The following is a 13,905-nucleotide window of genomic DNA, read 5'->3' as shown; positions in this document are numbered from 1 at the left end:
ATTCATAATAGCCAAAAATGGAAAGAAGCCAAATGCCCAACTGATGAATGGATAAATAAAATGTATGTGTCCATGCAACTGTTCAGCTATAAAAAGGAATGAAGTACTGATATATGCTACAGCATGAACTTGAAAACATTATGCTAAGTGAAAGAAGCCCGACACAAATGGCCATACAGTGTATGATTCCATTTATAGGAAATGTGCTTTGCTTTGCTCTGTGGCAAATCCAGAGAGACAGGAAGCAGATTAGCAGATGGGGCAGGGAAGGATTGGGAATGACTAACAAGTGTGAGATTTCTTTTAAGGGTGGTGAAAATGTTCTGGAATTAGGTAGTGATGAAGATTGCACAAAATTGTGAATATACTAAACACCATTGAAGTGTACTCTTTAAAATGGTGAATTTTATCTTAATTTTTCAGAAGGAGAAATTGATTATTAATGTTATATTAAAAAGAAAAGCATATCATGAGGGAGGAAAAAAGCAAAGCACAAAATAACATATGCATACTTGTTAGAACTAAAAATGTGTTGATAACTGGGGAAAAGACAGAGGATATCATGAATTGGCTGTTTTTAATTTGTAGGCATTTTATCATTGTAGATAAAGTTGCTTAAAATTTAGTACTTTTACAGGCATATCTGCCAGAACATTATTGCAAATTATGCAAAGCTAAAATATAGACCTATAAAGTTCTACATGATAAGGTAACTGTAGGTTCTGTAGTTTTATAATATAAAGTAGGAGAGGACAAGTCATTGCATTAATAGAGTGCTTGTTGGGATAATCTGTGTTTTATTGGTGGGGAGATGATCAAAGGGACTCAATGTGAAGATCAACAAATTACCCATATAAGATTTCTCTTCCTGGTTTTGGCATGAGTATAGGAATGCAAGAGGCTAAAGGGGTATTTTGAGAAGCAAGTCCTTGAGGTAGCCACCAGCTAGTTTTCTCTTGAAAGCAATCAGGAGAAAGTAACTAGGAGGACGTGAATTAACAGCTTTTCTAGAGGAATTTAAAATAAAGAATGAAGGCATTAAGAGGTACTCTAAAGTCCAAATTGCTACAAAGAAGTAAGGCTTACAAATAAGAAAATAGCTCAAAAACCACAGGGAAAATTAGGATAAAGCATTGTGGGTGGTTTTTTTAAATTTACCTTTTTTTTTTTTTTTTTTTTTTTTTGAGATGATAGCTTGCTGTCTTGCCTAGGCTGGCCTTGAACTCCTGGACTCAAGTGATCCTGCTGCCTTAGCCTCCCAAGTAGCGGGGACTATAGGTGTGTGCTGCTGAGCCTGGCTAACTACTAAAGGTGATTTTAAAAATCCTATCCTTGTACAGGTACAGCCCTTTAAATTTTGGCAGGGCTCAGGGGCTCACGCCTGTAATCTCAGCACTTTGGGAGGCTGAGGCGAGCAGATCACTTGAGGACAGGAGTTCGAGACCAGCCTGGCCAACATGGTGAAACCCCGTCTCTACTAAAAATACAAAAAAAAAAAAAAAAAAGTAGCCAGGCATGGTGGCATGTGCCTGTAATCCCAGTACTCAGGAGGCTGAGACAGAATTGCTTGAACCTGGGAGGCAGAGGTTGCAGTGAGCCAAGATTGTGCTCTGCACTTCAGCCTGGGCAACAGAGCAAGACTATGTCTTGAAAAAAAATAGTAAATAAATTACATTTTATGAAATCCTATTCTTGTACAGGTACGGCCCTTTAAATTTTATTTTATGCTAGAAGTAAAAACTTTTGTGTTGGAAAACCTAGGTATGTATTAGAATAAATGATTGTCTGCTAAGAGAAGGCATCTGTGGCTGGGGATCCCTATAACCATTGGTTGCCACATCTGCTTCTCTGACACTGGGGTGCTCCTGTCCCAGGAGGAATCGCTTCCTGTGACATCATAAGAAATATATATTTGTTCTCTCCCCCTGTTTAGGAGTCTTCAAAATGTAAGGTCTTTCTGCATGCTAAAGAGATGACTAGTAGCTGGGGGCTCCTGGATAACCTCAGGATGGTTGCCAGGGGAACCAACCATGTGCTTAGAGGCTAGGAACTTTCCACCCTGCTCCCCACCCTCCTAGGAGGGGAGAGGAGCTGGAGATTGAATTAATAATCAATCATGCCTGCATGAGGAAGCCTCCAAACAACTCCCTAACGTACAGGAGTTCAGAAAGCTTCCAAGTTGGTGAACATGTGGAGATGCTGGGAGGGTGGTGTGCCTGGAGCAGGCATGGAAGCTCTGCACCTCTTCCTGAGTACCTTGCCCTGTGCCTACCTCCCGTCTGGCTGTTCCTGAGTTGTATCCTTTTATAACAAACCAGTAATCTACTAAGTAAACTGTTATTTCTGAGTTCCGTGAGCTGTTCTAACCAGTTATTGAATCTGAGGCGGGGGTCGTGGGTTTTATAACTGGCCAATCAGAGAAGCACAGGTGACATACTGGACTTGCAAACTGGTGTCTGAACTGGGCAGCGGGGGGCAGTCCTGTGAGACTGAGCCCTTAACCTGTAAGATCTCACACAAACTAGACAGCATCAGTATTGAATTAAATTGTAGGACACCCAGCAGTGTCCACCAAGTAATGGAGGATTCCTTGGTGTGGGAAAACCCCACATATTTGGTCACCAGAAGTTCTGTGTGAGTACAGAAAACAAGAGTTTATCCCAGAACGCAAGTTTTCTTCTGAAAGGTGCCTCTGAGAAACCTGAGGAGGAGCTGAAAGAGGTTGACAACAGGAGCTAGATGAGACCCTGTTGGAGAGACTGTGGGGTCTAACAGACACGTTCCTGGAGAGGGTTTGGTCCCTGGCCAGAGCCACTTTTAACCTCTCCCTCTTCATAGGTCAAAAAATGTACAGGTTTTCCAACACAGCCTTGCAGATTGGGCCCACTTCCTTTATGACCCTGGTTCTTCCTGTTACCTTTGAACCTGAAAGGTCACAAATGGAACCAAGGCAACAGTTGCAGTTGCAGCAGATACTTCTAGGGCCTAAGCTTGCTGTCAGGAGGAATGGAAAGATCTAGATTGTTACTACTCTATTTGAGCTCTCTTGGTGGGAAATCTGAAATTCAGTATTATTTGAAGTGCTGATTATGTGAATTATTTTTATTTTTGTTTTAAACTTCAACACATTGATCTACCTAAACTTGGTGGGGAGAAGTCTCTCTCCTTTATCTCACAGAAAGACTCCCAACTTCAGCAGTGCCCTCCATGCTGTCAAAACGCCTTATGGCTGTGGTGTAAAGCAGCCACTATCTCTTCCTAGTGGGTTGGAGCGACAGAGGGAGGGCCTGCAAAAGGTTCAACCACAGGATGAGGACTGTGGAGGACAGATCAGGAGCTCATTTCCTTAATGCACTTTGGCCATTAGACATATATATATGTGTTTATTAAAAAAAAAAAAAAAAAAAAAGTCCATGCTCATTTTTTGTCTTAAAATATTTAAAATGTTTCCAACTGAAAAAAAAGACATGTATGTATCTGTGCCTTTAAAGATGTATTACATGTTGTATCCATAAATCTATCTGTTAGTAGAAAACGCATAAGGGTGAATCAAATGCACTCTTATGAATTCAGATCAGGCATAGCCCATGAATAGAAAGGTTCCTAATCCCTCTTTATTTATCATCATGATCATCATTCTTTATCTCAACTATAACATATAGAAAGTAATATGTTTGATGTTCATATACCACCAGGAAATAACAGACGTTAACCTTTCACCATATGTGCGCCAGAGCTTTTTATTTATTTATTTTTATTTTTATTTTTTATTTATTTATTTTTTTTTTTTTGAGATGGAGTCTCGCTCTGTCACCCAGGCTGGAATGCAGTGGCACGATCTCGGTTCACTGCAAGCTCCGCCTCCCTGGTTCATGCCATTCTCCTGTCTCAGCCTCCCGAGTAGCTGGGACTACAGGCGCCTGCCACCACGCCTGGCTAATTTCTTTGTATTTTTTTTAGTAGAGACGAGGTTTCACCGTGTCAGCCAGGATGGTCTCAATCTCCTGACCTCCTGATCCGCCAGCCTCGGCCTCCCAAAGTGCTGGGATTACAGGCGTGAGCCACCGCACCCGGCCAGCTTTTTATTTTTTTATATATTTCACGTATAGCTGCAGCTCTTCACCATCCTGTTCCTTTTCTCCTGGGAGTTAACCTCTTTTTTTAACTTGTTTGTCATTTACATTTATATTTTTTAACTGCTATTATGTGTGTTCATATATGGATTCAAAATAGTATTATTTTTGTGCTTGCGTGTGTATATGTGATTTACTTAAATGGCATCCCACTGTTTCTAACCTCTTAGGACATTTTTTGCACTCTACATTGTTTTGATATTGATGCATATAGCCCCAGTTCATTCATTTATGTTTCTGTATGGTAGTAGATTGCATACCTATCTACAGTTTATTTATCCATTCCACTACTGATGAGTGTCGGGTTATTTCCACTTCTGGAGTCATTCTTTAATACATTTATTTTAAAAAAAATTTTTTTTTTTTTTGAGATGGAGTCTCACTCTGTCGCCCAGGCTGGAGTGCAGTAGCACAATCTTGGCTCACTGCAACCTCCACCTCCTGGGTTCAAGCGATTCTCCTGCCTCAGCCTCCTGAGTAGCTGGAATTACAGGGATGTGCCCCCACGCCCAGTTAATTTTTGTATTTTTAGTAGAGACAGGGTTTCACCATGTTGGCCAGGCTGGTCTCAAACTCCTGACCTCAGGTGATCCATCTACCTCGGCCTCCCAAAGTGCCGGGATTACAGGCATGAGCTACTGTGTTTGGCCTAAATTTATTTATTTATTTATTTTTAATTCACAGGTTCTCAAGAAAAAAAACAATCAGCGAATGATATTCAGGTTAAAAAAATCTTTGTATATTTCTTTTGTGTGTGTGTGAACAATGTGAATAGTTCTGGTTATTTGATCTTTAATAATAAGAACAAGAAATGTAACACTTTTTTTTTTTTTTTGAGACGGAGTCTCGCTGTGTCGCCCAGGCTGGAGTGCAGTAGTGCAATCTCGGCTCACTGCAAGCTCTGCCTCCCAGGTTTGCCATTCTGCTGCCTCAGCCTCCCAAGTAGCTGGGACTACAGGCGCCCGCCACCATGCCTGGCTAATTTTTTTGTATTTTTAGTAAAGACGGAGTTTCACCGTGTTAGCCAGGATGGTCTAGATCTCCTGACCTAGTGATCTGCCCACCTCGGCCTCCCAAAGTGCTGGGATTACAGGCGTGAGCTACCGTGCCCAGCCGAAACATAACACTTTTTAAGTAAACAACTGATAGGCAAAGTATATACTTTGGTTCATTTCTTGATTAAAAAGGGAGCCATAAGTATTTTTGGTTTCTGAATGACAGATGTCTCAATTGTTTTAGTTTTTTTGACAAGCCTGCATTGCTTTGATAATCTAAAATCAAAGTTTGACTGAAAACTCCTATTTGTTGGAATTTATTTATTTATTTATTTATTTATTTTTATTTTATTTTTGAGACATAGTCTCACTCTGTCCCCCAGGCTGGAGTACAGTGGCGCAATCTCAGCTCACTGCAACCTTCACCTTCCAGGTTCAAACGATTCTCCTCCCTCCCAAGTAGATGAGACTAAAGGTGCATGCCACCATGCCTGGCTAATTTTTTATATTTTAATAGAGATGGGGTGTCATGGTGTTGCCCATGCTGATCACGAACTCCTGAGCTCAGGCAGTCCACCCACCTCAGCCTCCCAAAGTGCTGGGATTATAGGGGTGAACCATCGTGCCCGGCCGGTGGGATTTATTCTTTAGTTCGGAGATAAAGGTCCAAACTGATCCTATCCCAGATTTAAGGAGAGAGGTTGGTACCCAATCTCATTTTTATATGGCCTAGGTATTGTATGATCAATTCTCTTATGTTCAGCAATTGTGACCCATCAAATAGCCTCCACTTACATCGTAATACCAACTGGACTCAAGGAGCCCATCTTGCTTTCTAATCAAAGGATATTTATAAGGGATTAACTTGAGTGTTCTAAGAAAAATTTGATACTGGAAATAATCTTGCTTACAATAAAACATGCTTTCCAAAGAGCACTGTGAATGGTTCTGGAGTAGAGGCAATAAGTCTAGGAAGTATTTCACTGGTTACAAATATTAAGGAGGTGGAAGATTTAGGGAAAACCTGGAAGGAAGTATTTTCCTAGGAGAGGAGGGAGTGTTAATGGATACCTGTGGTTCCTTAGGCATTCAAGTTTGAATTAACTTTCAGTTTATCTTGTTGGAGAAACAAATAAGCAAACAATACAGTTATAATACAACATTTAAAACTTTCTTAATCTTTGAAGTTTGAGGGCTAGGCATGGAGGCTAGTGCCTATAATCCCAGCACTTTGGGAGGCTGAGGTGGGAGGATTGCTTGAGGCCAGGAGTTTCATAGTGAGACCCTGTCTCTGCAAAAACAAAAAATATTAACATAAAGTTTGAAAAAATATATATATATGTATGTATATATTTTTTGAGACAGACTCTCACTCTGTTGTCCAGGCTGGAGAGCAATGGCATGATCACGGCTCACTGCAGCCTTGACCTCCTGGGCTCAGGTGATCCTCCCACCTCAGCCTCCCAAGTAGCTGGGACTACAGGCGCACACCACTACACCCAGCTAGTTTTTCTATTTTTTGTAGAGATGGGATTTCACCATGTTGCCCAGGCTGGTCTTGAACTTCTGAGCTTATGGGACCCACCCACCTTGCCTCCCAAAGTGCTGGAATTACAGGTGTGAGTCACCATGCCTGGCCTAATTTTGTATTCATCACTTTTTGTTTTGTGCTATTTCTTTTCAAGTAGTTGCTTTCTAGTTTGTTGGCTTCCCATCCTGCTTTCCAGTCTGGATAGCCTTTATAATCTAATTCCACTTCCATTTTTATTCACACCTCTGGCAGCAATGATCCCAAACTGCAGTACTGTAGTTCTCTGACCTCACAACAATCTGCATCATACCTGTGTACTTTGTTGTTGTGGTTCCCAGTGTCTAAAATGTCTGTCCCCTCATAAGGCAAACTCGTTTACCCAACTACTGAACAGATTTCTATTTTAACACACTCCAGTGTAGACGTTTGGGGAATAAAAGAAGTTAGAGTTGAGATGTCAAAGATGCATTTTATCATCCCTAAAGAAACTTTCTAAATAAGTAGTAAAAATATGTGTAACTAAAAGCTAATGGGGGAGGAGTTCAAATGAGATAATTATAAAAAGAAATTAACTCAAAAGAGGGAAATAAGGGAGAAAAAAGGAGAAGAAAAAGTGGACTACATAGAAAACAGTAAGACAAGTTTAAACTTACCAGTAATTATAATTGACTATAAATAGCATAAATGATTTGATAAAGGTAAAGGTAGTCATAACTGATTAAAAGAATAAAAGTAAACCAAAATACATACTATTTATAACAGATATCTAAAAGTTTTTTGTTTGTTTCTTTTGTTTTGTTTTTGCCTTTTGTTTTTTGTGTTTTAGAGATTGGTCTCACTCTGCACCCAGGCAGGAGTACAGTGGTACAATCATAGCTCACCGCAGCTCACACTCTTGGGCTCAGGTGATTCTCCCACCTCAGCCTCCCGAGTAGCTGGGACTATGGGTACACACCACCGTGCTTGGCTCAGAATACACATACTTTGGTTTTTTTGTTTGTTTTTTTTTTGAGATGGAGTTTTGCTCTTTCACCCAGGCTGGAGTGAAGTGATGCGATCTCGGCTCACTGCAACCTCTGCCTCTGAGTTCAAACCATTCTCCTGACTCAGCCTCCCGAGTAGCTGGGATTACAGGTGCACACCACCATGCCCAGGTAATTTTTGTGTTTTTAGTAGAGACAAGGTTTCACCATGTTGGCCCGCCAGGCTGGTCTCAAACCCCTCCCCTCAGGTGATCCACCTGCCTTGGCCTCCTAAAGTGATTACAGGTGTGAGCCACCGCACCCGGCCACACATACTTTTTTATTACATACAGAACACTTACAAAAGCTGACCATATGCTGGCCCATAAAACTAACCTCAAAAAATATTAAAGATTGATCATCGTAATTATTATCTTCTCTGACAAGAATGTAATCAAGCTAAAAGCAGGGACAAAAATATAACCAGATAATTTCTTTTGTTTAGAAATTAAGACATAACACTTCTAAGTAGCCAACAAAGAAGAAATCAAAAGGGAAATCAGAAAATATTTTGAATGAAATGATAATAAAAATACATATCAAAATTGTGAGATGCAGGGGCCCAGTTCTAGGAAAGATGGAGTAAGCATCCTCCACCCTGTCTCTCCCACTGAGTGAAGCTATACACCTGGAAAGATTGCACAGAACTGATACTTGAGGACTCTAGAAAGTAAACAGTAGCAGGTGGACTGGGGAAGAAGTACAGAATTCAAAATACCACTGAACTGGTGGTGAGCTTCACATTTTTTCTTCAGGTATGCACTGGCCTGAACTCAAGGCAATCCCAAACCCATAAATGTGCAATTGCACAGATAGACAGAACTACAGAAGAAACCCCCTAAGTCTGGCTCAAGGAGAGGGAAGGAAGACCCTAACACTCAGAGAGAGTGGAGGAAATTCCACCTTTTTTTTTTTTCTTTTTTCTTTGTTCTTTCACACCCAGCCTCTAAACAATCGCATGGCAGCAGTGGCAGTGAGGATCTGCAGGAGCCTAGAACTCTGAGGGAGAGGAACTTCCTCTGATCAGAATGTATGGTGCTAAGAGGGCAAGGCAAACCTCCATTGCTTTTTCTCTCTGCTGCAAGGCCCCACCTGTGAACAGATACAGGAAGTGCATCGTAGAGCAGGGAAATAAAGCCCTGGATTTCTGGCCAGAGAACCAAAAAGAGGAGCCCCAGGGAACCAGAAAGTATCAGAATGACCAGAAAGGACAAGAAGATGACCCCATATCGTTTTATGAGCTCCTGGGATCACTTCCCAGTTGTACGTTGCGTGGATCTGACCCTAAACCACAAACCACCAGCACAACTGCACCAAGAGATAGACCATCCATCACACAGGCTCCAGACCGGCCACTGGGTGGCACACGTCTGCAGAAGATCTGAATAGCACTGTAAAGGTTTTGAAATGAGAATTGATGTTGAAAGCACAGTCCACAGTAGGTTAATGAGAACTTGTGGTTGAACCAAGCCAGGTAGATTACCTACTAAAAAAGAAACATTAACACTTCCCACAGGTTTTAAACAAGATCCAGAGTCTCATAATATTCAAAATTTCCGGGATAAAACTCAAAATTAACTGGCATTTGAAGAACCTGGAAATCTCAACTCACATGGAAAAAAACAATCAACAGATACCAATTCTGAGATGACAAATATGTTGGAATTATCTAAAAAAGACATTAAAGTACCTATTACAAAAGTGCCATGAGTAAATGTGAACACTGTTTTAAAAACTAAAGAAAAGGCGAAAAGTCTCAAGGAGGAAATAGAAAATGTAAAGAAGAACCAAATGGGAACTTTAGAACTGAAATATATAATAACCAAAAATGTAAAAGTTATTGCATGAGCTATGTATTAAATTACTACCATGGCTGCTATAACAAATAGCTACAAATGTAGTAACTTAAAGCAAAACAAATGTAATGTGATGTGTTCTGAGAATGAGAAGTGTGAAATGAATCTTACAGAGGTAAAATCAAGATGTCAGCAGACCTGCATTTCTTCTGGAGACTGCAGGGAAGAATCCATTTCCTTGCTCTTTCCAACTTCTGGAGCCTGTCATCAGTCCTTGCCCTTTCCTTTATCTTTGAAGTGCATCAGTTTCACTGAACACAGTGGCTCACACTTGTCATCCCAGAACTTTGGGAGACCAAAGCAGGAGGATCATTTGAGCCCAGGAGTTTGAGACCAGCCTGGGCAACATAGCAAGACCCCCCATCTCTACAAAAAATAAAAATAAAAGTTGGCCAAGCGTGATGACACACACCTGTGGTCCCAGCTACCCAGGAGGCTGAGGCTCACTTGAGCCCATGAGGTCAAGACTGCAGTGAGCCATGATTGTGCCACTGAACTCCAGCCTGGGCAACAGAGTGAGACCCTGTCTCAAAAAATAAATACATAAATAAAGTGCTGCATCAGTCCAACCTCTGCTTTTTTGTTTCTCACATTCCTGTCTCCCTTTTACAAGGACCTTGTGATTACATTGGGCCCACGCAGATTATCCGTGATAATCTCCTTCTCAATATTCATAATTTAATCACATCTGCAAAATTCCTTTTGACATATACATTTACATATCCAGAAGTTCTAGGGATTAGTACATGGACATCTTTGGGTGGTCATTATTCTGTCTATCCAGGCTTAACAGCAGAACAGAGATGACAGAGGAAAAAGTCAGTCAACTTGAAGATAGATCAGTAGAAATGATCCAATCTGAAAAACAGAAAAAAAGATTGAAAAACTGAACAGAATTAAGAAATGTGGCACATATACACCATGGAATACTATGCAGCCATAAAAAAGGATGAGTTCATGTCCTTTGTAGGAACATGGGTGCAGCTGGGAACCATCATTCTCAGCAAACTATCCCAAGAACAGAAAACCAAACACCGCATATTCTCACTCGTAGGTGGGAATTGAACAATGAGAACACTTGGACACAGGAAGGGGAACATCACACACTGGGGCCTGTCGTGGGGTGGGGGGAGGGATAGCATTAGGAGATATACCTAATGTAAATGACGAGTTAATGGGTGCAGCAAACCAACATGGCACATGTATACATATGTAACAAATCTGCATATTGTGCACATGTACCCTAGAACTTAAAGTATAATAATAAAAAAAAAAAGAAAAATTGAACAGAGCCACTGAGATCTGTGGATAAAATACTAAAAAGGCAGCCAGACGTGGTAGCTCATGCCTGTAATCCCAGCACTTTGGGAGGCAGATCATGAGGTCAGGAGATCGAGACCATCTTGGCTAACAGGGTGAAACCCCGTCTCTACTAAAAATACAAAAAAAATGAGCTGGGTGTGGTGGCATGCGCCTGTAGTCCCAGCTATTGGGAGGCTGAGGCAGGAGAATCACTTGAACCTGGGAGGCGGAGGTTGCAGTGAGCAGAGATTGCACCACTGCACTCCAGCCTAGGCAACAGAATGAGACTCCGTCTCAAAAAAAAAAAGAAAGAAAAAGCCTAATAGTTGAGTCATTAGAGCTCCAGAGAAGAGGAGAAATAATTCAGTGCAGAAAAACAATTTGAAATAGTGGCTGATGAAAGACATAAATCTACAGATGCAAAGGCTCACCAAATCCATAAAGGATAAGTCCAAAGAAAGCCCACCTTAAACACATCATAACTGCTAAAAACTAAAGTCAAAGAAAAAATCTTGAAAGCAGCCAAAGAAAAATGATACATGACTTAGAGGGGATCAATGAGTTATATGGCTGTGGATTTTATTTTAGAAACCATGAAAACCGGAAAGAAATGGAACAACACTTTTAAATACTGCAAAGACCATATATTTTAACTCTATTTTATTGATGTGAAAACTGAGGTCTTGAAAGATGAAGTGGTTGTCTTGAATCACAAGGCTCATTAATCCCATTCCTAACCTCATGACCACTTTTCTACCATGCTGTGGTTTGAATGTGTCCCCCAAAGTTCATGTGTTGGAAACTTAATCCCTAATGCCACAGCATTGAGAGGTGGAGACCTTTAAGAGGTGATTAGGTTGTAAGGACTGAGTCCGTTTTGTGTTGCAATAACAGAATACCACAGACTGGCTAAATCCTGGCTTAAGGATTTGAAATTATTTTATCTTTAGAAGAAACAGTTCTTCTCCACTCTAATGTCCTGGTCTCTCCATAGGTTTATTCCTATATAAGGTCAACATGAAACTTTTGTGAAGTCCCCACATCCTGTAAGAATCAAAGAAAGCATCAGAAATTCCATGAGTTTCTTCAGCTTCTGCAAGTTGTGCTCTTGAGGTACATAGTTTTAATATAAACCCTGAAGCAGGGTTTTCTGAACAGTCCCAGAGAGCAAATATGGGATCTCATTCTAAGGTCCAGAGTTAGATACTTAAATTATAGATCTAAGGCTGCCATTATTCCTTCTGAATAACTTTATACCATTTCTTTTAACATTTTAATGTCAGAAATACGTTTTTTCCTATAAAGACATATATAATGCGTCCAGCTTTTTGTTAAAATACCTCTTCTTGTCAAATATTTCACAGGTCAGTAATTTTATGGCATCAAACAATTTTGAACATACTCTTTCTATATTAGAGTTTTCTGCGTCAGCCGAGGGTTAGCTGACTCGCCGTTACTGGAATTGTGCTGCAGCTGGGTGAACAGCTGTGTATTTCCCCTTCTTTCTACACATGTCCCATGATGTGGCCGCCGCCACTGGCCACAGCTTGGTAGCACCCAGCAGAAATCCTATATCGCGTAGTAGGTGCCATGACCTCTGAACCCAAATCGTATTTGTGCAAATACACCAAGATCCCAGTCAGAATGGCTGTTACTAAAAAGCCAAAAATTAACAGATGCTGGCGAGGTTGTGGAGAAAAAGGAACGCTTATACACTGTTGGCGGGAGTGTAAATTAAATTCAGCCATTGTGGAAGACAGTGGCAATTCCTGAAAGACCTAAAGACAGAAATACCATTCTACCCAGCAATCCCATTACTGGGTCTACACCCAACGGTATATAAATCATTCTTTTATAAAAACACATGCATGTGGATATTCACTGAAGCACTGTTCATAGTAGCAAAAACATGGAATCAACCTAAATGCCCATCGATGATAGACTGGATAAAGAAAATGTGGTACATATATACCATTGAATACTATGCAGCCATAAGAAAGAATGAGATCATGTCTTTTGCAGGGACATGGATGGAGCTGGAGGCCATTATCCTTAGCAAACTAACACAGGAACAGAAAACCAAATACCACATATTTTCACTTGTAAGTGGGAGCGAAATGAGGAAAACACATGGACACATAGAGGGGAACAACACACACTGGGGCCTTTCAGAAGGTGGAGGGAGAGGATCAGGAAAATAACTAAATGGGTACTAGGCTTAATACCTGGGTGGTGAAATAATCTGTACAACAAACCCCCATGACTCAAGTTTACCTATGTAACAAACCTTCACTTGTACCCCAGAACCTAAAAGTTAGAAAAAATACACCAAGATTCAATGTCTAGTTCATAGAGGTAACTAATATGCAGCAACCCCAGCAGTTACTTTCTCTCTTTCTTTCTTTCTTTTTTTTTTTTTTTTTTTTGAGACAGGGTCTGGCTCTGTTGCCCAGGCTGGAGCGCAGTGGCACAATCACAGCTCATTATGGCTCTGACCTTCTGGGCTCAGGTGATCGTCCCACCTCAGCCTCCCATGTAGCTGGGACTACAAGCATGTGCCACCACACCCAGCTAATTTTTCGTAGAGATGAAGTTTTGCCATATTGAGGTTTTGTCATGTTGCCCAGGCTGGCCTTGAACTCCTGGACCTTAAGCAATCCACCCGCCTCAGCCTCCCAAAGTGCCAGGATTACAGGCACGAGTCACCACACCTGGCCCCAGCAATTACTTTCTATAAGAAGTAATGGAGGCCGGGCGCGGTGACTCATGCCTGAATCCTAGCACTTTGGGAGGCCGAGGCAGGTGGATCTCTTGAGGCCAGGAGTTTGAGACCCGCCTGGCCAACATGGTGAAACTCCATCTCTACTAAAAATATAAAATTATCCCAGTGTGGTGATGGGCGTCCGTAATCCCAGCTACTTGGGAGGCTGAGGCAGGAGAATCACTTAAACCTGGGAGGTGGAGGTTGTAGTGAGCCAAGATTGTACCATTGTACTCCACCCTGGGCAACAGAGTGAGACTCTCTCTCAAAAAAAAAAAAAAAAAAATGGAGGCCAGGTCCAGTGG

The 13,905-nt window shown here is 41.2% G+C and overlaps 1 protein-coding gene across 39 annotated transcripts in view; it reads left to right on the top strand.

The window, feature by feature from the left end:
• The window catches only part of LOC105479791 (adhesion G protein-coupled receptor F3), a 51,553-nt gene that overhangs the window by 12,124 nt on the left and 25,524 nt on the right, over positions 1–13,905 (top strand). For 7 of the 39 annotated variants that reach the window (XM_071076367.1, XM_071076384.1, XM_011738057.3 and 4 more), the window contains exon 2: positions 11,834–11,952. The exons of 22 other annotated variants lie outside the window; for them this stretch is intronic. The gene's annotated coding sequence lies outside the window, so the exon portion shown is untranslated. Of the gene's footprint in view, positions 1–1,495; positions 2,297–4,817; positions 4,856–7,696; positions 7,814–11,833; positions 11,953–12,861; positions 12,942–13,905 lie in introns of those variants that run through there. 10 more of the 39 variants (XM_071076365.1, XM_071076382.1, XM_071076362.1 and 7 more) reach the window with 6 other exon arrangements.

The sequence above is a fragment of the Macaca nemestrina genome, chromosome 13, assembly GCF_043159975.1.
Source record: "Macaca nemestrina isolate mMacNem1 chromosome 13, mMacNem.hap1, whole genome shotgun sequence".
Classification (NCBI taxonomy): domain Eukaryota; kingdom Metazoa; phylum Chordata; class Mammalia; order Primates; family Cercopithecidae; genus Macaca; species Macaca nemestrina.
This window is presented reverse-complemented; position numbering and strand designations above follow the sequence as displayed.